The 26,641-nt window shown below is 42.5% G+C and overlaps 1 long non-coding RNA gene across 1 annotated transcript in view; it reads left to right on the top strand.

The window, feature by feature from the left end:
• The window catches only part of LOC115030860 (uncharacterized), a 106,791-nt gene that overhangs the window by 35,713 nt on the left and 44,437 nt on the right, over positions 1-26,641 (top strand). The window lies entirely within an intron of this gene.

The following is a 26,641-nucleotide window of genomic DNA, read 5'->3' as shown; positions in this document are numbered from 1 at the left end:
AAAACAGTTCTTAACAATAAAAAAATTTCAGGAGGAATTACATCCCTGACCTCAAGCTGTACTACAAAGCAATAATGATAAAACCTGCAGGGTATTGGTACATCGATAGATATGTCAATCAATAGAATAGAATCAAAGACCCAGAAGTAAACCCATATACCTATGACCCTCAATATAAAACTGTATACACTGAATCTAACAGAAAAGAAAGTGGGAAAGAGTCTGGAACTCATTGGCAGGGGGAAATTTTTCTGAACAGAACACCAATGGCTCAGGCTCTATGTTTAATAATTGATAAATGGGACCTCATGAAATTGAAAAGCTTCTGTAAGGCAAAAGACTCTGTCAATGCAACCTACAGATTGGGAAAAAATTTTCACTAACCCTACATCCGACAGAGGACTAATGTCTAAAATATATAAAGAACTAAAGAAGTCAACTTCCAAAAACCCAAATAACCCAATTAAAAAAAAAAAAAACAAAAACAGGGTACAGAGCTAAACAGAGAATTCACAACAGAAGGATCTTGAATGGCTGAGAAACACTTAAAGAAATGATCAAAGTCCTTACTTAATAGAGAAATGCAAATCAAAATGACCCTAAGATTCCACCTTACATCAATCATATTGGCTAAGATGAAAAACTCAAGAGGAACACTCCTCCATTGCTGGTGGGATTGCAAAGTGGTTTAACCACTCTGGAATTCAATATGGCAGTTCCTCAGGAAATTGGAAATAGTTCTACCTGAAGACTCATCTATACCACTCTTGGGCATATACCCCAAAGATGCCCCATCATACCACAAGGACACATACTCCACTGTGTTCACAGCAGCCTTATTTGTAATAGCCAGAAGCTGGAAACAACCCAGATGTCCCTCAACCCACCTATCTCTTTGTCCCTTGTCAGGGTAATCTAAAAGTTCCGCCCTGTCTCCTTGCCCAGCCAATGACTGTGTGGCAATTATTATCAGTCGAAGCCAGCTGGGGGCAGGGACCCTCAGGTCTGGAAGTGTGGGAAGCCATTCCGGGCTCCCTGGCCAGCCAGACGGAAATATGCTCCAGGCAGTAAACAAGCCCATGTTTGGTGGATGGCCCGCCCTTAATCCCTGATTGGCTGAGCAAGCCTGCCTGGTGAGGTGATGTAACCTGTGGTGATTGGTGGGGGCGTGGTTGTGGCTGGAGTGGAGAAAAACACTTGTAACCAGAGAGGCTGGGGGATTTGTAAAGAGAAGCTGCCTGAGTAAAACTGCTTTAAGAAGAACCGGTGGTTGCGTCTTTCTTGCTGGCCGAGTTGGACACAACATGGAAGTGTGGCTTTTGGGAGCAGAAATAAGAACCAATCCCCAGCACTCTTTACTTAGAGTTCACAAATTAGATAAGCTGGTAGGCAGTGGGCTCCAGGGAGCTTCTTGTTTCCACCTTCCTACTACTGGGATTACCAGCACGGGCTAGGTTTGGTTGCTTACATGAGTTCTGGGGGATCATTAGTGGTCTTTATGCTTGCAAGGTAAGCACTTTACAAACTGAGCAATCTCCTGGCCCTCTCTGCTGGTTTTTGATCTAGAGTAAGATTGCAATTTATAATCTTAGCCTGTGATGCTCAGTATGACTCGTGTCAGTTCTGTTTTCTTCTCCCCTCCAGCCAGCTCTCTGCCTTGCTCTCTAAACTCCACCTCTTCCAACTGACATTTGGAATTTTTTTTTTTTTTTTTTTTTTTTTTTTTTAGAAAAGAGCAAGCTCGTCTGCTTCTAACTTAGTGTGCTCCTCTCCTGGCTCTTCCCAATGCATTACAACACTTCAGATCATAGTTCCTCCGTGGTGCTCCTTTGGCCACCTTCTTTGATGCAGGCTCTCAGCCCATTCTCTCCCATTTCAGCACCTGCTCTGAGTACGTGACACAGCCTGGCATTATTTGATGCATTGATTTCCATGCTCATTACTGGTTTCCCTTCCTCCTCTTGTGTGGTCTAGAAGCTATGGGAAAGCAGGAGCCCTGCTCATGAATTGTTTGCTGTAACATCCCCGCTGGACACGTGATTTTTCTGTTGCCACCAATCTCTCAGCCTCATTCCACTCCTGACATCTGGTGCTTTCTACGTTACCTACAGCTGCTCCCACCCAGGCAGCCTTCCTAGAAGTAGCTTGGCTACAAATATTCTCCATATGGAAATGTAGCCTCAGTTTCCATTTCTCTTCTGATGGAGATTCTTACACACTGTTCAAGATTTGCCATGTGCCACTGTTTGGGTGGAAGGCAATCCTTAAACAGCACTGTCCACCAGGGTAGATAGATTTTCTTGTTGCTACCAACTGCTGTGATGGTTGGGGGAAATTGTCTACCATTAGTAACACCTCAGTCAGGCTGAACAAGCATCCTGGAGTGAGGAATACCTACTGTGACACAGTGTAACTTACGTTATGTATCACCTATCTCGCCCCAGAACAGGGACTTCTCATCGCAAATCCTAGCCTGAGAAAGACCACGGGTAGCTGGAGACGGCAGGCTGCCCAGGGTCACCTGGATCTGAACTACGTGGGGGTCCTAGATGGTCACTTGTCCTGCTTTCCTACCTGTTAGATCCTCTTTCTCATTGCAGTCTGTTTAGGGGCAGGGAAGAGTAACATATGGGTTCTTTGGTGTGCTGGATGCTCTAAGACATCATATCAGTGAATGGTATGAGGTCTTTTTTTTTTTTTTTTGTACTATGCCCATTTTCCAAACAGGGGACATAGGGCTCTTAGAAAGATTAAGTAGCTTACTTGAAGCACCAGCATAGTGGTTACTTTGTAACTTCTTTGTCTCTCCTTGGGATTCCGGTGCTGGGACATTAAGAGAAAGAGCCACAGCAGCCCAGGTTTGAGAAGCCAGTGTGGTGGGTGGAGAGTGCTAGGATTGTATCCAGCAAATTCCCAACAAGCAAGCTTTGTAGCTTAAAAAAGTTAAATTAGGCAATTTGTAGCAGATGTCAAGATAAAGGCCAATAAACAAGTGTGAAGAATCTTCTGCTTAACAGGGAAAACAAAAACATTGAACTCTAAAATTAAGAAAAAAAAAAAAACACCAAACAAACAATTATTCATTACATTCTCACTGACATCATGGCCTTTGGGTGTCACAAGAACTCTAAACATTTCTCCAGCTAGCAAATCAACTCTAAACATTTCTTCAGCCAGTAAACATGCCTACTAGAAGGTATGTGAGAGCCAGAAGGAGGGGATGCTGACCCTTGTCTATGGGGGTGCCAGTACTGGGCTAGCATCTGCTGGGATGACAAGTTGGAGAGGACACATCTCTGGTTCCTGAGATATCAGGCTAGGCTGGCCACTGGGGCCAGATAATAAGTGTGCAGTTGAATGTTCTGTGGTTCTGGCTGTGACGACCTGAGAACTAGGAGCCTATGGCAGTGGAGGACAGAAAATTCTGAAGAGGAGTGAGCTTTGAGATGAGGCTTGAGGGATAAACCAGAGAAAGAGAAGTGGAAGGGTAGATAGAAGGATCAGTATGTGTGAAATTATAGTCACAGGACATATGTGTTATTGAAGGCAGTGGGAAGAGGGCTTGTTAAGTTGCTTAGATATGTATTTCATGTGTGTGTGTGTGTGTGTGTGTGTGTGTTGCTAGCTGGAGGTTGTGGTGCGATGTGCATGGGAGTGCAGGTGCTTGTGGTGGCCAGAAGAGGGCATCAGATACCGTGGAGTTGGAATTACAAGCAGCTATGAGTCTCCCAGACAGGAAAGCTGGAACGAAATGTGGTCATCTTGCAAGGGCAGTATGAATTCTGACCTATGTCTCCAGTCCCTGGAGAAGTTGGTGAGAACAAGACCATGAAGGCCCTGTGTGTCAGCTTCTGGAACAGGCTAGAAGAATGTTGCTTTACCTGTCCATGTGAGACTAACACAGTCTTGACCATGGCTATAGACATTCAAAACGGAGTAGAAGAGCTGTCTCACGCATTTAAGAAATTCTATAGCGGGGCAGTTGGTGGCGCACACCTTTAGTCTCAGCACTCGGGAGGCAGAGGCAGGTGGATTTCTGAGTTCTAGGACAGCCTGGTCTACAAAGTGAGTTCCAGGACAGCCAGGACTACACAGAGAAACCCTGTCTCAAAAAACCAAAAACCAAAAAAAAAAAAAAAAAAAAAAGAAATTCTGTTGTTGAGTTCTTCTACTGGAGTAGCAAAATGGGCACAAAATAGATGTTCAGTGTATGAATGAAAGCATAGTATTATGGATAGATCACCATAGGCACACAGCAGACATTTATGTGGTGATCCACATTCATGCATAGCAGTTATATAATTTCTATGATAAATAGATATTTTTAGTTAAAATATTTACTTTCATAACAGAAAGTGAATGCAAATTATGGCAATTTCAAAGCACCTAATGCTTCATACGCTATGATGACAAATTGTTCTTACCAAATAATTCATATTTAGTAACAAGGTTTTCTGCTTGATTGCTTATTATTTTGTTGTACTATTATAGATATTGTATTTGATCTTAGAGTGGAGTTTGCTGTTCCATGTCATTAAATAAATTCTCTGGGATATAATTTATTTTGCTCCTCAGAGAATAGAAGGAGTTCAGTAGCTCTGAAGCATGTGCCTGCTTTCTACGGAGCTAGGGAAATACAAAACAACTTTGCTGTGATTTCTTCTTTCTCTTTTTCTTTTTTGGTAGATGTATTCATAAAGGCATGTTCCTTTTCTTGGCAAAGATGATGCTGAAGACAGGATGTGTTTGTGGTCTGATGGAAGTGGGCTGAGTTTTCAATTCATGGCAATTTGTCCTACAGGGGTAGACAGCCACCTACCCTAGTGCTGCCGTTTAGATTTGCCGCTTCTCTTGGCATTCTGTCCCCAGCTTTCATGGCATTTAAATCAACAGTGATTTCTATAATGTATTCATTATCTGCACATTCTGCCCCCATGAGGAAGATGTGGGGTTTGCGTGTCCCTCCTGGGATTCTGGGTAGATTTTATGGCTATCAGACCAATAGATCATGGCAGAAATGAGGATGTGAGAATTTCTGGGCTTAGACTTTAATAGCATGGTAGCTCCTTTCTCCTCCTCCCTTTCTCTTGGAAGACTTTTGGAACCTTTAGCCCCTGAACAAAAAGCCTGAAGACTCCAACACTGCTTGTACAAGAAAGTGGCTATGTCGCTATTCTAATAAACTGCCCTCAATAAACCCCATAATTTGGATATCTCCACTAAGGCATTATGCTATATTGGAAGAGCACTCTGGATCCTCTAGACTGAACCCTATCTGCCAAATAAACGCATAAATGCATTGTAGCCTCTACCCACACCACGTGGCACAGAGCTCCCCAGCTGAACTCCATGTGAATTTCTGAGTTTCAGAATTATGGTATGTGATGTTTTAGAGTAGTTTGTTATAAAGCAATGGACAACAGAAGCACTTTCCATTAGTCTTTATTATTATTGCCTTTTTTAGACCATAGAACCATAAGGACAAACAGACCATACTTACCTTATTGATGTCTGTGTACTCGAATAGTTAGCTCCGTCTTAGCACACAACAGGGGCTAAATAAATATTTATTCAAATATGGATGGAAACTTTCATGTCATATGATACACAGAGCAGTTAAAACTGAGGTGAGGGTCCTTGTCTCACACCCCCTGGTTTTCCTCTCAGGTATGTTTGTGTTTTGATAATAATCTCTTACTTAATTGCATATGACATTCCACTTTATAGGATACATGATATCTATGTATGTCTTAGTTAGGGTTTCTACCGTGATGAACCACCAAACACAAAAGCAACTTGTGGAAGAAAGGTTTTTTTACTTATACTTCCAGGTAAAAGTCTACCCATGAGGGAGGTTGGGGCAGGAACCTGGTTGTAGAAACCGATGCAAAGGTCATGGAGGACTGCTGGTTACTGGATGCTATCCACGGCCTGCTTGCCCCTCTTTTCTTATACAACTTACGATCATCAGCCCAGGTGTGGTGCCAATTGCAGTGAACTGGGCCCTCCCATACAAATCTTTACTCAAGAAAATGCACCAAAAGCTTGCCTACAGGCCAATCTGGTTGGGGCATTTTCTCAGTTCAGGTTCCCTCTTCCAAAGTGGCTCTTTATTTTTCAGATAAAACTAGCCAGCATAATGTATATAACTGCATATGAGTCTAGATGTAGAAATTACATTTAGGCATTAAAAACATGTGTGTATGTACACACACACACACACACACACACACACACACACTCTTTTCTAGCGTATCTCGCATACCCAGTTTTTCTGATTTAAAAATAATTAATTTTTTGTCTCTCTAGTTTTTGATATGTCACTATATGTATAAACAAACACATTTCTGCAGTGGAAAGATGGTCTCCTTGCTTGAGTTGCTTTGACAGCCAAGCTTCTGCTTTGTCAGTATCCACAAATCATAACCCTTAGGAAGACATTCATTAAACAGTGGAATGCCGGAACTGGGTGCTTTGTCTTTTCAGTACATAATTCTGTACCAGCACCATCGGTTCTAATTATTATAATTATTGCTGTGTTTGGTTTCAATTTCACCTTCTACACCACAGCACCAAATAAACACTCAGTGACTCTTGAAGCACTTATTAACATCTCTGCACATCTTTTCTGTTTTGTCGATGGTAGCCTTTTGAAACTGGCCAAGCAGATGTGACCAGTGCAATAGTTTGCTAGCATCATTCAGTGTGGCTTCAATGCCGGGTCTTCAGAGTAACCCCTTATAATGAATAGGAAATGCTTTGTGACTTTTAGCAGGCTGTTGTAATGAGTTCCCACCTGAATGCTTGTCATTAGCAGGATCCCTCAACTTGGAAGAGGGTGCAGACCAGGGCAACTGGACAGTGTATCAGACACTTACAATCTGACAATCAGGCTAATGTTAACGTTAGGTGACTCAGATTCTAAAAGCCTTCATCTTTCATTTGTATATACACTTTTTTTCCTAATGGGGACTTCAAAGAATTGGATTTCTGTGTATTCAGAGATGGTATTTAAAAAAAAAAACAGCACTTGTTAATAATTTATTAATGTGATTAGTGCTAAGAGCAAGGCAGGGAACACACCCATTTAGGGGAGAGGGTGATCATATTGTCAGTGATTGTGTAGAAAGCTAAACTGTCCCAAGGGAGCCTACAAATTTCATCCAGGGTTGAAAACAATAAAAAAAGAATTGGGACTTTAGGCAAGACTTATTTGTTTACAAATGATAATATAAGCCAGACTCTCTTAAACAGTTGAGTAATAGGATTGATGATGATGATGGTGATGATATTACTGGCCTCAAACCCAGAGATCCACCTGCCTCTGACTTCTAAATGCTGGGATCAAAGGTGTGTGCCACCATTCCTAGCTAACGAGGTTTTTGCGTGTGGTTGGGTCTAGATACTCAGATTAGTGTCTTGTGTTGACTTACTGTAAGAAAGTTTTCCTAAGCAGCCCCTAGCAACCCAAGGCTCTTCATAACCTTCACAGTTTACTCCACCATCAACAGTAGTGAAGGAGATGAAGGAGATTCTCAATGGCCTCACTTAGGTCATATTATTGTCCCCTAGTGGCCAGAAGGAGGGTGAATCATAGTTATCCAGGCCAGGAACATGTTCTTATCTCTGCATATGTGAAGGATGTTAACTTAAAGTGCGTCCATCCAGGAACCTCAAGACTTTCTTACAACAGGAGCTTTTATTCATCATCTGGGACATAAATGAATTGATATTTGGGTAGAGAGATCTGAGGCTACACCCATTCTGCCATTCATTCATTTCATATTTTTGCTGTAGTCACTTTGCCACGTGGGGCCTCAGAGTGCTTTTTTTTTTTTAAAAAAGATTTATTTGTTTTAATTTTATATGCATGGGTTTTTATATGCACAGAGGGTTATGTGCCATGTGTGGGTAGAGCTCACAGTGGTCCAAAAGGCATTGGATCTTTTGGAACTAGAGTTACAGACACTCTGAGAACTGTGTGAGGCTCTATGTTACATGTGGGGTTCTCTGCAAGAGCACTGAGAGCTCTTAAGTACTGATCCAACTGCCCATCCCTCAGATTCACTATTTTTACAGCAAAGAGGACTCTGGAAGAGTTGAGGCTGATACTACCATCCAGCTCAAGGATTCTACAGTTTTCTTCAACTGGGAGGATTATTGTAAATATCCAGGAAGGTGGATTTTTTTTTTTCCCCTAAGATAGGGCTTTTCTATGTAGTTCTCACTGTGTTGGAACTCCATCTATAGACCATGCTGGCCTGGAGAGTTCCAATGGCCTCTGCCTCCTAGGTGCTAGGTTTAAAGGCTTATGCCACCAAGGCCTGAGATGAAGATGGTACCAGAATGCCCAAACTTCCTGGGTGTGATGGCTCATGCCTTAACCTCAGAACTTGGGAGCCCGAGGTAGGAAGATTATCATGGGTTTGAGGCCAGCCTAGGCTACATGGGTGAGTTCTAGGACAGCATGATTTCAATGTGAAATCTAAGTTTTTCAATTACAATTGCTTGAACCAACTAAGTTTATCTTTGCCTCTTAAAAAAAAAGTTAAGGTAGTCTAGATTTTAGTATCCTTTGTAAGGAAACTCAAGGAGAGCCTGAAGTCAGTAGTGACGCGGTGACAGCTGCCTTTCCTCAAGTAGAAACAGGCCAGGTCTTCACAGTTCTCAGAGACCTCGCTTCTGAGCTCTTCCCCCGACTTCCCCCACAGCTCATCAGCAATGCTGTCAGGACACTGTTTCTCGGTTGTAAGGTCATTGGGATAAATGGGAAGGTTGGCAGATTGCCTGAAAATGAGTTTGGCTTGAAAGTTCCTTGCCCAAGAAACGGAAAGAAGAAGCCTGCTGGGACAGCCAAGGGGAGAGAGAAGAGTGAGTGGCCTCTCTTGAAAGAGCTGCAGCCCTGGAAATGTGGCTAATGGCTGGAGAGGGCTCACAGTGATAACACACAGTGGCCACTTGGATTTAATTATAGCAACATTTGCAGACAATAAGTGGGCCCTGAGTGAAGCCAGCCTGATGATAGGCAGTGACACAGGCTCATCTCGACTTCCGGCCAAGAGGGGATGAGAGATGACTTGGAAATGTTTCCTCTAGAATATCCGCGTGTGTCCCCATCACCATGGTCAAATATTTATTCAGATTCCTGAACTGGAGATGACACTGTTGTAAATGGTGGAGAGAGAGAGCCTCGGACTTGGACTTAGGCTACCTGAACTCACTTCTGAAGTTTCTGTTCACAGGGGCTCATTTTCAGAACGACAGTCTTTGTTCTTTGCCATCAGGAAAATTAGCAATTTCGAGGCTAGAGATTTGTTGAGGAACATTCTATTTTTAAAAACGTTCTATGCTTTAAAAAAAAAAGCTTCTGTTGTTTACATATAATGAAAAGAAGATAAGATTCCTGACATCTACATACTCTCAATAAAAGGATTCATTAGAACGGTGGAAAATTTAAGCATTCTTTATAATAAGCTGTCAGTAGAATTCTAGGAGAAAAAAAATAGAGGCTGAAGAGCAAACATTGCTCCCCTCCCCCGTCCCTTGCTCTTTCTTTACCGAATGTCTTTCCTGTGTCAACACTGAACTTGGTGCTCTGTGTGTAGGTCAACTCTCTGTGGTGGATTTTATGAAACCCATTTTAAAGGGGAGGAACCTGAGGTCAGACCGATTAAACAACTAGCTCTAAAAATTAACACTCCTTAATAAGCCGTAGTCTCAGACGTGTTGATTTTCTTCAACATTCTTTCGCCACTGAATAAAATGGGGCCAGTAAATGGGAACAACAAAAGAGTCCTTGTCGCTCACTCCCAAGCTGTGGTAGTTTGACCAGTTCCCATAGTCTCTCTGCATCCTCCTTGAGGTTCAGAGATATGAACTCTCAGCTGTTCCTGTCTCGATGACTACAGCCTGCTGTCCCGATTCCCTGCCACAGTGGATTGTTACCTCTCTGAAACCATAAGCCCAAATAAACTCTTTCTTCTAAAAGTTGCCTTGGTTAGGATTTGTCACAGCAACAGAAAATCAACTGATATACAAGGCCAATAGGTAATTTAATAAGGTATAGAACTGGAATTCATGGCTGTCAGAATCCAAGGGCTTGCTTCTTTCATTCCTTTTCTCTCCTCTTCTCTTATGTCCCCTTCTCCCTTTCCCTTCCCCTCCCCTCTGACCCTCATTCTCCTGACCAGGTCTCTTGTAGCTCAGCATGATCACAAATTTGCTATGTAGGATAAGATGACCATGAATCAATTCTCTGGCCTCTACCATCCAAGTGCTGGGATTATGGGTGTGTGCTATGGGTAAGGCTTGGTTTATCAACACTACTCCGACTCCTTTTGCATTTCTTCTATGGCTCTCATTTTGTTTGATAGACTTGGAACTGTGGCCCTAAGAGCCATGATTTAGGAGTAGGGTTCTGCAAGATGGCCTGTTTTTTGAACTCCAAGCTTTCTGAATAGTGAAAACAAGTCCCACACAGACTTCCTCAGTGCATGTGAGGGTCTGAGGATGGGACTCATCAGATGTGGTGTTAGCGTCTTGCACCCAGCTAGCATTGCAAGAAAAGCAGCTGCTGCTGATTGCTTTTAATCCATTCAAATGAACTAATTTTTAAAAAATGAAAATAAGGTGTTTTGCCTCTATGTACAATGAAGAAGTACCTTCCAAGAGGATTCTCCTAAAAAGATTCTGATTATGTCTCATATCTATCTAATATTCATGACTCTCAAATGATTAGTTCCTTGGGTTGAATGATTATTTTTCAGGCTTGTAATTGATCTCAGTCATGGTATCAGTAAGAGTTTACTTTTTATGAACCTTCCTTATGTGTGATGGCTTAAAGTAACAAACAGGTACTTAGACCATGAATCTATGGGTCACAGCAAGGGCAGGATTCAGACGGGTGGTTATTGGTTGGCCATTGGCTGGAGAGATAGGAGCAACACTACCATACTGATTTTGCCACCCAACAGAATTACATGGGCTTGTTCAAATTGTGGTTGTATAGGATTCCATGAGAGAGGAGAATTGTTCAAATTATCTGGAGTTTTGAACTGTGCTTCTTCTTACTTCGGTTATATTCTGTTTGCTGAGGGAGAGACTGAAAATGAAGCAAGGCAGAGGGATGGTCAGGACTGCAGGGCTATGGTCAGGACTGCTAGGGGATGGTCAGGATTGCAGGGGTATGGCCAGGACTGCTAGGGGATGGTCAGGACTGCAGGGCTATGGCCAGAGTGCAGGGGGATGGTCAGGACTGTTGAGGGGATGGTTAAGGGTGCAGGGGGGATGATCAAGAGTACAGGGGGATGGTCGAGACTAGTTCAGAGAAAGTTCTGAGAGATTTATGTTTATGATGATAGTTCAAAATTACTGTTATTATATTGAAAGGGCACTGTTTATACATTTACTCAACACACAGTAAAAGAGGTCCTTTTTGGGGTGGCAGAGATAAAAACAAAGATGGAGTAGATCTGAACTGGCACAGCAGGAGCCACTACCATGAGCAAATATGTGGTAAAGAGATGCGAGAGAAAGAGAAGCTGAACAATTTGAGGACTATGAAGAGAGGAGGAACTGGAGATACATGGATTGTGAGGAATGACGTGATGAGTAGCCTGCCCTGCCACCCAAGGCCATGGTGAAGTCCCAGCCTGTGCTGGTGCTGAGGGCCATGTCTGGTTTCCAGGCCATGCAGTGGCAGGGATCTGCATTGATGTTCATGGCTCATATTACCACCAAAGGCCATGCTGATGTTTCTGGTCTGGGCTGCCACCTGGAATCATGTGGATTTCCAAGGGCTGTACAGAGATGGCCCTACCCCTCACTAGCTGCAGCAATGAGGAGCATGGTTCCTGCACCTTGCTTGGGCAGCATAGTAGAGCTGACCCTGGTGGTATGGGTGCAGGTGAACTGGCTCCAAGGTCATGAACATGGGAAAGCCGACATGGGTGAGGGAGAGTTCCTCTCCCCTCCTTGCCCCTCACTGCCTGAGGCCGGCAGAAGAGACAGCCCTGAGGATATGAGAGCAGGAGAGCTATCTCTGCCCCTTGTTTGCTGCAGCACTCCAGAGAGTGGGCCCTGGACCTCACCTGGGCAGCACAGTAGAGTTGACCTCAGTGGTGTGGGCAAGTGCCCCAAGAGCATGAGAGTGGGAGAGCAGGCCCTGCCCCTTGCTGGCTGCAACACTGGGTAGGGCAGCTGGAGTACTTGTGTTGGTGATGTGGATACAGGAGAGCTGACAGGCTGACCAGTTCAGCTACCACTCAGACTTTGAGTTGGCCCACCCCATTATCTACCCCATCTGTGGACTGCTGGAGTATGTGAATGGGCAAGTCCTGAAGATCCAAAGCTGCAGGATCTCTATGACATAGAGAAACAATAGGATATCTGAGAGGAGTCCCAGTGAAGATCCAGTATTGATAGTGTAGCAGAAGCCAGAGGCCTTGAACCAGATCAATAATTCATTGCAATGAACATTTGCAAATAAAGACATGTGGACAAAAGGTTATAGTGTGGAACACACTGTGACACACTACAGCTTCCATGACAGGTTTTTTAAAATTACTTTTTTATTTTTGGGGGGCAGGGGAGGTTACAAAGGCAGAGAGGGAAGGACAGGGAGGTGAGTGGGACTAGGGTGCATGATGTGAAATTCACAATGAATTACTAAAAATTTTAAAAAGAAACCCTCAAATAACCCGAAGGAAAGTGACAGAAACTGTCTGAATGAGGATCTAGGGCAGGACTCTAGGGAAGGAAGAGAGATACAGAGAAATTAGAACAAACAAAAATGGAAATGAGAGATGGCTCTGTGTTTAAGAGCACTGACCACTCTTCCAGAGGTTCTGAGTTCAATTCCCAGCAACCGCATGATGGCTCATAACCATCTGTAATGGGATCCAATGAGGACAGCAACAGTGTAATCATATACATAAAATAAAAAAGTAAATCTTAAAAAAAAAAAGAAATGAAACGAAAGAAGAAAGCTACTGATCTGAGACTATAAGGGTGGTAAACTTATGGAGACAATTCTAATGCCAATTGTTGACAAAGAGAAGCAAGAGCCCTGGCCTTGAGGGTTATAGAGGGGGTTCAAGTCTGAATCTCCAGCTACCATGAATGTAGAAGAATGGCTTGAAACCATTTGGAATTGTGGCTGCAAAGCACGGTTAGTGGTAACATACATACTAACTTATTAATGATTTTTTTCTTCAACAACAACAATATTCTTTCAATTTTCTTTCAATATTCTTTCAATTTTCTTCAACAACAACAAAAGGCATATTGCTTTCTACCGTGACAAAAGTTTAGGAGGTCAAGGTTGGAGACATGACTTGGTGGTTTGCTCTTCCAGAGGACTGACTGGGGTTCAAGTCTCATCACCCACATGATAGCTCACAACTGTCTGTCACTCCAGTACCAGGGAACATAACACCTTCCTATGGTTTTTGAGGGCACTAGACACTTCTTTGATACACAGACACTCATGCAGGCAAAACCTCCATACCTTTACACATAAAACCAAAAATATGGCATAAACTTATCATCAGACATTTAAAAAAAAGTCTGGGGAGCAACAATTAAATATAAAAATCACTGGGCCAGACTCTTGGCTGGTCTGCTTTCGTGAAGACACCACATCCTGATTCATCCTAGAGAACCCGCTGTACTCAAAGCAGTTGAGAACCTGCTGCACTCAGAGCAGTTGAGATCCGGCTGAATGCAGAGCAGTTGGACAACAGCTTGACTGCTCCACGGAAGACCCAACAGTCTGAAGGCCTCCAGGAGTTCTATTGCAGCCAGGGCAACAGATCAGCAGCTTCTCTGTCCCTGTGAGGAGCCCTCAGTTGGAAGGCCCCACAAGTGGTTTGCTATAGCCAAAGTTGCAGGCCTACCAGGAGATCTGAGGCAATCCAAGGACAAAAGAGGCAGACTCCAGACAGTCACCCAGACCAACAAACACCAGGGATATCGAGATGGCTAAAGGCAAGCCCAAGACCACAAGCAACAGAACCCAAAATACGTGGGCATCATCAGAACCCAGTTCTCCCACCACAGCAAGCCCTGAATAGACAAACACACCTGAAAATCAGGAAGCTGACCTAAAGTTCTATCTCATGAAGATAATAGAGTCCTTTAAGGAAGATATCAATAAGTCACTGAAAGAAATACAGGAAAACACAGGTAAACAGGTAAAGGAATTGAATAAAGCAACTCAAGACTTAAAAGTGGAAGTAGAAACAATAAAGAAAACACAAATGGAGGCAAACCTGGAAATGGAAAACCTAGGAAAGAGGTCAGGATTTATAGATATAAGTATTACCAACAGAATACAAGAGATAGAAGAGAGAATCTCAGGTGTAGAAGATAACGTAGAAAAGATTGACACAACTGTCAAAGAAAATTCAAAACATAAAAAACTCCTAACCCAAAGAATTCAAGAAATTCAGGACACAATGAAAAGACCAAATCTAAGAATGATCAGAATAAAGGAGAACGAAAATTCCCAGCTCAAAGGACCTGAAAATGTCTTCAACAAAAATCATAGAAGAAAAGTGCCCTAACCTAAAGAAAGAGATGGACATAAAGGTACAAGAAGCCTATAGAACACCAAATAACTGGGACCAGAAAAGAAAATCATCTCATCATATAAAAATCAAAACACTAAATGCACAGAACAAAGAAAGAATATTAAAAGCTGCAAGGACCAAGTAACATACAAAGGTAGGCCTATCAGAATTACACCAGACTTCTCAACAGAAGCTATGAAAGCCAGCAGAGCCTGGTCAGAGGTCATGCAGACTCTAAGGGAACACAAATGCCAGAACAGGCTACTATACCCAGCAAAACTCTCAATCAACATAGATGGAGAAACCAAAATATTCCAGAACTAAACCAAATTCAAACAGTGTCTATCTACCAATCCAACCCTTCAGAGGATCCTAGAAGGAAAACTTCAACAAAAGGAAGGTACCTGAACCAAAGAAAGGATAAGATATTAAGCATCTCAAAACAAAGCCAAAAGGAGAGAACCACAAACACATAAAGCCACCTATAACAACAAACATATCAGGAATCAACAGTCATCTCTGTTTAATATCTATGAATATTAATGAACTCAACTCACCTATAAAAAGACATAAGCTAACAGACTGGATAAGCAAACAAAATCCAGCATTTTGCTGCATATGAGAAACACACTTAAATAACAAAGACAAACACTATCTCAGAGTAAAAGAATGGAAAAAGGTCTTCCAAGCAAATCGTCTGAGGAAACAAGCAGGAGTTGCTACCCTAATATCCAATAAAATAGACTTTCAACCAAAAGTTATCAATCGTGATGAAGAAGGACACTTCATATTCTTCAAGGGGAAAACTCACCAAGAGAAAGTCTCAATTCTGAACATCTATGCCCCAAATGCAAGAGCACCCAAATTCATAAAAGAAACTTTACTAAAGCTCAAAACTCACATTGAACCACACACAATAATAGTGGGAGATTTCAACACCCCACTCTCACTAACAAGTCATTGAAACAGAAACTAAACAGAGACACGGCGAAACTAAGAGAGGTTATGAACCAAATGGATTTAAAAGTTATCTATATTCGTTGAAGAATTGAATTGGAATTTTGATTGGGATTGCATTGAATCTGTAGATTGCTTTTGGCAAGATAGCCATTTTTACAATGTTGATCCTGCCAATTCATGAGCATGGGAGATCTTTCTGCAAATTCATCTAGAATAACAAAAAACCTAGGATAGCAAAAACTCTTCTCAAGGATAAAAGAACCTCTGGTGGAATCACCATGCCGGACCTAAAGCTTTACTACAGAGCAATTGTGATAAAAACTGCGTGGTACTGGTATAGTGACAGACAAGTAGACCAATGGAATAGAATTGAAGACCTAGAAATGAACCCACACACCTATGGTCACTTGATCTTCGACAAGGGAGCTAAAACCATCCAGTGGAAGAAAGACAGCATTTTCAACAAATGGTGCTGGCACAACTGGTTGTTATCATGTAGAAGAATGCGAATCGATCCATTCCTATCTCCTTGTACTAAGGTCAAATCTAAGAGGGTCAAGGAGGTCCACATAAAACCAGAGACACTGAAACTTATAGAGGAGAAAGTGGGGAAAAGTCTTGAAGATATGGGCACAGGGGAAAAATTCCTGAATAGAACAGCAATGGCTTGTGCTGTAAGATCGAGAATTGACAAATGGGACCTCATAAAATTGCAAAGCTCTGCAAGGCAAAAGACACCGTCAATGAGACAAAAAGACCACCAACAGATTGGGAAAGGATCTTTACCTATCCTAAATCAGATAGGACTAATATCCAATATATATAAAGAACTCAAGAAGGTGGACTCCAGAAAATCAAATAACCCCATTAAAAATGGGGCTCAGAGCTAAACAAAGAATTCTCACCTGAGGAATACCGAATGGCTGAGAAGCACCTGAAAAAATGTTCAACATCCTTAATCATCAGGGAAATGCAAATAAAAACAACCCTGAGATTCCACCTCACACCAGTCAGAATGGCTAAGATCAAAAATTCAGGTGACAGCAGATGCTGGCGAGGATGTGGAGAAAGAGGAACACTCCTCCACTGTTGGTGGGATTGCAAGCTTGTACAACCACTCTGGAAATCAGTCTGGCGGTTCCTTAGAAAATTGGACGTAGTACTACTGGAGGATCCCACAATACCTCTCCTGGGCATATATCCAGAAGATGTCCCAACCGGTAAGAAAGACACATGCTCCACTATGTTCAGAGCAGCCTTATTTATAATAGCCAGAAGCTGGAAAAAACCCAGATGCCCCTCAACAGAGGAATGGATACAGAAAATGTGGTACATTTACACAATGGAGTACTACTCAGCTATTAAAAAGAATGAATTTATGAAATTCCTAGGCAAATGGATGGACCTGGAGGGCATCATCCTGAGTGAGGTAACACTATCACAAAGGAACTCACACAATATGTACTCACTGATAAGTCGATATTAACCCAAAACCTAGGATACCCAAGATATAAGATACAATTTGCTAAACGCATGAAACTCAAGAAGAATGAAGACCAAAGTGTGGACACTGTGCCCCTTCCTAGAATTGGGAACAAAATACCCATGGAAGGAGTTACAGAGACAAAGTTTGGAGCTGTGACGAAATGATGGACCATCTAGAGATTGCCATATCCAGGGATCCATCCCATTATCAGCTTCCAAACACTGACACCATTGCATATACTACCAAGATTTTGCTGAAAGGACCCAGATATAGCTGTCTCTTGTGAGACGATGCCGGGGCCTAGCAAACACAGAAGTGGATGCTCACAGTCAGCTATTGGAGGGATCACAGGGCTCCCAATGGAGGAGCTAGAGAAAGTACCCAAGGAGCTAAAGGGATCTGCAACCCTATAGTTGGAACAACATGATGAACTAACCAGTACCCCGGAGCTCTTGTCTCTAGCTGCATATGTATCAAAAGATGGCCTAGTCGGCCATCACTGGAAAGAGAGGCCCATTGGACATGCAAACTTTATATGCCCCAGTAGTGGGGAACGCCAGGGACAAAAAAATGGGGATGGGTGGGTAGGGAAGTGGGAGGGGGGAGGGTATGGGGGACTTTTGGGATAGCATTGGAAATGTAATTGAGGAAAATACGTAATAAAAAAAATTAAAACTTAAAAAAAAAGTTATCCATAGAACATTTCATCCTAAAACAAAAGAATACACCCTCTTCTCAGCACCTCATGGTTAGCTTCTCCAAAACTGACCGTATAATTGGTCACAAAGCAACCCTCAACTGATACAAGAAGATTGAAATAATCACATGCATCCTATCAGATCACCATGGCCTAGGACTGGTGTTCAAGAACAGCAAAAACTACAGAAAGCCCACATACACGTGGAAACTGAACAACTCTTTATGCAATGCTAACTGGGTCAGGGTAGAAATAAAGAAAGAAACTAAAGACTTCCTGGAATTTAATTAAAATTAATTAACCAACATACCCAAACTTATGGGACACAATGAAAACAGTGCTAAGAGGAAAGTTCATAGGACTAAGTGCCCTGGTAAAGAAACTGGAGAGATCTTACAGCAACAACTTAACAGAACACCTGAGAACTCTAGAACAAAAAGAAGCAAACTCACCCAAGAGGCATGGAAGACAGGAAATAGTCAAACTCAGGGCCAAAATCAACCAAATAGAAATAAAGAAAATAATAGAAAGCATCAACAAAACCAGAAGCTGGTTCTTTGAGAGAATCAACAAGATAGTTAAACTCCTAGCCAAACTAACTTAAGAGCTGAGAGGCAGTATCCAAATTAACAAAATCAGAAATGAAAAGGGAGACTTAGGAACAGAAATGGAGGAAATAAAAAAAAAAATTTAGATCCTACTATAAAACCCTATACTCAACAAAAGTGGTGTCACTTCCTATTCCAACCAGCAGAAAAGAGCAGCAACACTATGTTCTTCTCAAAGCAGTTTATTCAGGAACCTTTCAACATCATGCATGAATCTCTCTCCAGAAATCAATCTCTCCAGGTAAAAAACAACAACCAACCCGCCCCCAATCGCACAATCCCTTATATATCCTCTCACCCACGCCCCATCAGCTCAGTTCATGTAACAGCAGTCCATTGGCCAGAATCATCACTTGTCATATGGTCCGATCTTGCATCATGGTGCACCTGCGCAATTCTCACAATTTATGCGGCTTATTTTCAGGTGTATGAGGAAGTCAGGTGCAAGTCATAAGACTTGGCTGCATTCCCGGGTGCCATCTTGGGACTGCTGCCACACCTGCTCCTCACAACTGGAAAGTATAAATGAAATGGGTGGTTTTCGAGACATAAACCACATAGCAGAGTTAAATCTAGAGCAGGTAAATTATCTAATCTGGTCCATATTGCATAAGGAAATAAAAGTCATTAAAAACTTCCCAACAAGAAAAAGTCCAGGGCCAGATGTATTCAGTGCAGAATTCTACCAGATCTTCGAAGAAGTTCTTATACCAATTTCCCTCAAACTATTCCATAAAACAGAAAGAGAAGGAACATTACCTAACTCATTCTATGAAGCCACAATTACTCTGTTATGTAAACCACATGAGGACCCAACCAAAAAAGAGAACTTCAGACCTGTTGCGGCCTGCCCGCAGTCCACAACACGAATGGTTCAACTGAGAATGGCAGTTCGAACTGAAAAGAGAGGAATCTAGACGGGGCGGAAGAAACAATGGAGCCAAGACAACAAACATTCTGATCAAGGCTCAATTTTACTATTTTCAGACACTCAGTTATAAAGGAAGGGGGAGGGAACCCAACTTCCCGCCAAGTAACTCAGGGTCCAGTAGCAGGACGAACACGTGTGTGCCTCCAGGCAGCAAAGGCAGGTTCCAGCAGTAGGCGTGGCAGGACGAATGAGCCGGTAGCTCCACCCTTGAGCAAGTAGGTTCCAGGCTGGGGGAAGGGAGGCCACACAGACCAATCTCGCTTATGAATATCGATGCAAAAATACTCAATAAAATTCTTGCAAACCAAATCCAAGAACACATCAAAACCACCATTCACCACTATCAAGTAGGCGTCATCCCAGGGATGCAAGGTTGGTTTAATATATGAAAATCCGTTAATGTAATCCACTATATAAACAAAGAAAAAATTACATGATCATCTCCTTAGATGCAGAAAAAGCATTTGACAAAATACAACACTTCTTCATATTAAAAGTATTGGAGAGATCAGGAATTCAAGGCCCATACCTAAACATAATAAAAACAATTTACTGCAAACCAACAGCCAATATCAAATTAAATGGAGACATACTTGAAGCAATCTCATTGAAATCGGGGACAAGACAAGGATGCCCACTTTCCCCATATCTATTCAATATAGTACTCGAAGTTCTAGCTAGAACAATAAGACAAAAAAAAAAAAGAGATCAAGGGGATACAAATTGGCAAAGAAGAAATAAAGGTATCCCTATTTACAGATGATAAGAAATGCAAATCAAAACGACTCTGAGATTCCACCTCACACCAATCAGAATGGCTAAGATCAAAACCACAGGTGACAACACATGTTGGAGAGGATGTGGAGAAAGAGGAACACTTCTCCATTGCTGGTGGGATTGCAAACTGGTACAACCACTCTGGAAATCAATCTGGAAGTTCCTCAGAAAATTGGAAATAGATCTACCTGAAGACACAGCTATACCAGTCTTGGGAATATACCTAAAAGATGCCCCACCATGCCACAGGGGCACGTATTCCACTATGTTCATAGTGGCCTTATTTGTGATAGCCAGAAGATGGAAAGAACCCAGATGTCCCACGACAGAAGAATCGATACAGAAAATGTGGTTCATTTACCCAACGGAATACTACTCAGCTATTAAGAACAAGGACATTCTGAGTTTTGCAGGCAAATGTATGGAACTAGAAAATATTATCCTGAATGAGGAAACTCAGACCCAAAAAGACATGCATGGTATGTACTCACTAGTAAGTGGATATTAGCCAAAAAAAAAAAAAAAAGTACAGAATACTCAAGATACAGGCCACGATCAACAAGCTGATGTACCCAAGTGAAAAAGCCTTAGTCACACTTGAGAGGGAGAAGAAAGCAATCACAAGTAGGGAGGGAGGGAGGGGCCTGGGAGGGAAAGTGGATGGGGGGGGAGGGGAAAGGGGAACCTGATCTGGTATTGGGTGAGGGAAAAGGACTGAAGCCTGGAGGGCCAGCAGAAAGAATGGAAACAGGCAACTCAGAGATAGGAGGTTCGGGGTCCCTCCAGAATGTACGAGAGACCTGGGAGGTGAGAAACTCTCAGGATTCAAAGAGAGGGACCTTAGATGAAATGCCAGACAGTAGGGAGAGGGAACTTATAGAGCCCACCTCCAGCAGGAAGACAGGGCATCAAGTGAGGGATGGGGTTGCCATCCCATAGTCACAACTCTGACCCACAATTGTTCCTGTCTGAAATAATTACAGAGATGGAAATGGAGAGGAGCCCGAGGAAAAGAAGATCCAGTGACAGCCCAAAATGGGATCCAGCTCAAGGGGAGGTCCCAAGGCCTGGCACTATTATTGAGGCTATGGAGCGCTCATAAAAAGGGATCTATAATGACAGCCCTCTGAAAGACCCAACAAGCAGCTGAAAGAGTCAGATGCAGATATTTGCACCCAACCAATGGACAGAAGCAGCTAACCCCTATTGTTGAATTAGGGAAGGCTGAAAGAAGCTGAGGAGAAGGGTGATCCTGTAGGAGGACCAGCAGTCTCATTTAATCTGGATCCCCAAGATCACTCAAGCATTGGACCACCAAACAGGCAGTACACACCAGCTGATATGAGGCCCCCAACACACAAACAGTAGAGGACTGCCGAGTCTGGGTTCATTCAGAGATGATGCACCTAATCCTCAAGAGACTAGAGGCCCCAGGGAGTTTAGAGGTCAGGTGGGGTAGGGTGGGGACATCCAGGTGGAGACAGTGGGATGGGGAGGAGGTATAGGATATGGAATAGCTGGAGGGTAGTAGACAGGGGTGGAGACAAATAAAATACAGACTGTAAAAAAATAATAATAAAAGATAAAAATCACCTACTAACCACCCATCTGGAGAGAAAGACTTCGAGCAATTTAAAGAATTCCCCCAAACCTTTACTATTCTCACTCATCCAATACAGCTGTGCCCAGATCAGCTGTGCCCAGATCAGCTGTGCCCAGATCTGTTGTTCCCAGATCAGCTGTGCCCAGATCTGCTGTACCCAGATCAGCTGTCCCAGATCAGCTGTGCCCAGATCTGCTGTGCCCAGATCTGTTGTTCCCAGAGTGGCTGATCTCTGACCATCTTTTCAAGATTTTTAGAATTGGCGTTGCATGTTTGCATTACAGGTGGCCTTACTGCTGAAATTAATTCTAGGAAGAGTGTGGCAATTTCTGCTATCAGGATACATGAGTCGGATTGTAGTACTAAGTCACTCTTCACTGTGACAAAGTACGCGTTAAAAATCGTCAGGAAGGGGAAACAGGTTGTTGGCTCATAGTTTCAAGGGTTTCTGACCACAGTTGCTCAACTCTACTGTGTCTTAGCCTGAGCATGCTGAGATAGAACACTATGGGGGGTTGCAGGGTGGAGAACAGTGTTATATTTCACAACAGACAGAGACAAAGGGACTGAGAGGAAGGGACCAGGGACAGAAATGCCCTTCTAAGGCACACAAAAGTGACCTACTTGCTCCTCCTGGCACTACTTCCTACTCTGTCATTTCCCAGTAGGACCATGAAATTCTGAATCCGTCAGCGGAACCATCTGCTGATTATTTCAGAACCTTCACAGCTGTTACACCTCTCTGTGACTGGATCTACCAGCATCGACCAAGCCTTCTGCCCACGAGTCCACGGAGGCAGTGCAACTCCAAACCAACACTCACTGTAGTCGGATGGGATTAAAAATAAGTCCGTTCCCCAAACTCACAAACCCAGTGGGGTTATGGATCAGACAATCCAGCAGAGACACTTTGCAAAATACCCAACCATTTCTCTTTAAAACCGTGAAGTCAACAAAAGCAATGTACACCTGAGGGCAGTCGGGAGGAGTTCAAAAGGGACAGAGTGACGAAATGGAATGTGGCATCCCAGAAGTGATGTGAGGAGAGAAAAGCAACGCTGATTTGCAGGAGGGAATGCTGGGAAGGAGGGCAGTGGGCAGCGTTCCCAGGGAAGATGCCAGACTCAATCTCCAGCATTAGAGGAGGGCAGCGGAGATATCAGAGGGGAGCGTGAATTTAATCCTGACGTACTCATATCGGCAAGTCAGTCAGATTAGCTTTATACTAATGGGAAAATGTTGACAAGAGAGAACCTGGGTGCAGGGTGTATCTTCTGCAAATGTAAAGCAAGTTTGAAAGTTTATGGAAAAATAGACAAGGCCTATGAAAAACTGGAGGAAACCCTTTCTGAAAAGTGCTCAAAGGACAAGTCTATATGTCCCTAAGAATGTGAGTCACACGTGATGTCTAAGCCTTTCTAGAAGGAGCCAGAAAATCACAGATGGAGTTACTGAAGAGGACTGCACAGTAATCCATATGGCGTACTTGGAGGTGTACAGTGGTCGAGCGCATAGACACTGGACCCGGAATGTTCATTTGTAAACCCCTCTGCCAGTGCTTGCCAGTCTTGGGTTAGTAATCTCAGAAGTCCGTGCCTGGCTTGCTCAGTCTGTGACGTGGTGAGGAAACACGATTGGTTGCTTTGAGAATGAAATGTGTTGCTATTTGGGTATCAATTGGAACTGTGCTGAGCCATTTAGAGTTATAAATGTGTTTTAAAATAAATTCTGATTAAAAAAAAGCTACCTTCTTTGTGTGTGTGTGTGTGTGTGTGTGTGTGTGTATGTGTGTGTGCATGAACATTTATTTAAATGTATGCTGAAGCCAGAGGCCAATGTCATGTTTTGCTTAAATACTCCCAACCTTATTTTTTTTTTAATTTTTTTTTGATTTTTAATATTTTTATTACATATTTTCCTCAATTACATTTCCAATGCTATCCCAAAAGTCCCCCATAGCGCTCCCCACTTCCCTACCCACCCATTCCCATTCTTTTGGCCCTGGCATTCCCCTATATTGGGGCATATAAAGTTTGCAAGTCCAATGGGCCTCTCTTTCCAATGATGGCCGACTAGGCCATCTTTCGATACATATGCAGCTAGAGACAAGAGCTCCGGGGTTCTGGTTAGTACATCATGTTGTTCCAACAATAGGGTTGCAGATCCCTTTAGCTCCTTGGGTACTTTCTCTAGCTTCTCCATTGGGAGCCCTGTGATACATCCAATAGCTGACTGTGAACATCCACTCCTGTGTTTGCTAGGCCCCGGCATCGTCTCACAAGAGACAGCTATATTTGGGTCCTTTCAGCAAAATCTTGCTAGTGTATGCAATGGTGTCAGCGTTTAGAAGCTGATTATGGGACGGATCCCTGGATACAGCAGTCTCTAAATGGTCCATCCTTTCATCACAGCTACGAACTTTGTCTCTGTAACTCCTTCCCTGGGTGTTTTGTTCCCAATTCTAAGAAGGTGCACAGTGTCCACACTTTGGTCTTCATTCTTCTTGAGTTTCATGCGTTTAGCAAATTGTATCTTATATCTTGGGTATCCTAAGTTTTGGGCTAATATCCACTTATCAATGAATACATATTGTATGAGTTCTTTTGTGATTGTGTTACTTCACTCAAGATGATGCCCTCCAGGTCCATCCATTTGGCTAGGAATTTCATAAATTCATTCTTTTTAATAGCTGAGTAGTACTCCATTGTGTAAATGTACCATAATTTCTGTATCCATTCCTCTGTTGAGGGACATCTGGGTTCTTTCCAGCTTCTGGCTATTATAAATAGGGCTGCTATGAACATAGTGGAGCATGTGTCCTTTTTACCGGTTGGGACATCTTCTGGATATATGCCCAGGAGAGGTATTGCTGGATCCTCCGGTAGTACTATGTCCAATTTTCTGAGGAACCGCCAGACTGATTTCCAGAGTGGTTGTACAAGCTTGCAATCCCACCAACAATGGAGGAGTGTTCCTCTTTCTCCACATCCTCGCCAGCATCTGCTGTCACCTGAGTTTTTGATCTTAGCCATTCTGACTGGTGTGAGGTGGAATCTCAGGGTTGTTTTGATTTGCATTTCCCTGATGATTAAGGATGTTGAACATTTTTTCAGGTGTTTCTCTGCCATTCGGTATTCCTCAGGTGAGAATTCTTTGTTCAGTTCTGAGCCCCATTTTTTAATGGGGTTATTTGACTTTCTGGAGTCCACCTTCTTGAGTTCTTTATATATATTGGATATTAGTCCCTTATCTGATTTAGGATAGGTGAAGATCCTTTCCCAATCTGTTGGTGGTTTTTTTGTCTTATTGATGGTGTCTTTAGCCTTGCAGAAGCTTTGTATTTTCATGAGGTCCCACTTGTCAATTCTCGATCTTACAGCACAAGCCATTACTGTTCTATTCAGGAATTTTTCCCCTGTGCCCATATCTTCAAGGCTTTTCCCCACTTTCTCCTCTATAAGTTTCAGTGTCTCTGGTTTTATGTGAAGTTCCTTGATCCACTTAGACTTGAACTTAGTACAAGGAGATAGGAATGGATCGATTCGCATTCTTCTACATGTTAACAACCAGTTGTGCCAGCACCATTTGTTGAAAATGCTGTCTTTCTTCCACTGGATGTTTTTAGCTCCCTTGTCGAAGATTAAGTGACCATAGGTGTGTGGGTTCATTTCTGGGTCTTCAATTCTATTCCATTGGTCTATTTGTCTGTCACTATACCAGTACCATGCAGTTTTTATCACAATTGCTCTGTAGTAGAGCTTTAGGTCCGGCATGGTGATTCCACCAGAGGTTCTTTTATCCTTGAGAAGAGTTTTTGCTATCCTAGGTTTTTTTGTTATTCCAGATGAATTTGCAGATTGCACTTTCTAATTCGTTGAAGAATTGATTTGGAATTTTGATGGGGATTGCATTGAATCTGTAGATTGCTTTTGGCAAGATAGCCATTTTTACAATGTTGATCCTGCCAATCCATGAGCATGGGAGATCTTTCCATCTTCTGAGATCTTCTATAATTTCTTTCTTCAGAGACTTGAAGTTTTTATTATACAGATCTTTCAGTTCCTTAGTTAGAGTCACGCCAAGATATTTTATATTATTTGTGACTATTGAGAAGGGTGTTGTTTCCCTAATTTCTTTCTCAGCCTGTTTATTCTTTGTGTAGAGAAAGGCCATTGATTTGTTTGAGTTAATTTTATATCCAGCTACTTCACCGAAGCTGTTTATCAGGCTTAGGAGTTCTCTGGTGGAATTTTTAGGGTCACTTATATATACTATCATATCATCTGCAAAAAGTGATATTTTGACTTCATCTTTTCCAATTTGTATCCCTTTGATCTCCTTTTGTTATCGAATTGCTCTGGCTAGGACTTCAAGTACAATGTTGAATAGGTATGGAGAAAGTGGACAGCCTTGTCTAGTCCCTGATTTTAGAGGGATTGCTTCAAGCTTCTCACCATTTACTTTGATGTTGGCTACTGGTTTGCTGTAGATTGCTTTTATCATGTTTAGGTATGGGCCTTGAATTCCTGATCTTTCCAAGACTTTTATCATGAATGGGTGTTGGATCTTGTCAAATGCTTTTTCCGCATCTAAGGAGATGACCATGTGGTTTTTGTCTTTGAGTTTGTTTATATACTGGATTACGTTGATGGATTTCCGTATATTGAACCATCCCTGCATCCCTGGGATGAAACCTACTTGGTCAGGATGGATGATTGTTTTGATGTGTTCTTGGATTCGGTTAGCAAGAACTTTATTGAGGATTTTTGCATCAATATTCATAAGGGATATTGGTCTGAAGTTTTCTATCTTTGTTGGGTCTTTTTGTGGTTTAGGTATCAGAGTAATTGTGGCTTCATAGAATGAGTTGGGTAGAGTACCTTCTGTTTCTATTTCGTGGAATAGTTTGTGAAGAACTGGGATTAGATCTTCTTTGAAGGTCTGATAGAACTCTGCACTAAACCCATCTGGTCCTGGGCTTTTTTTAGTTGGGAGACTATTAATGACTG

Source organism: Mus caroli, unplaced genomic scaffold (genome assembly GCF_978045245.1).
Source record: "Mus caroli unplaced genomic scaffold, Mus_caroli_1 scaffold_6, whole genome shotgun sequence".
Taxonomy (NCBI): Eukaryota; Metazoa; Chordata; class Mammalia; order Rodentia; family Muridae; genus Mus; species Mus caroli.
This window is presented reverse-complemented; position numbering and strand designations above follow the sequence as displayed.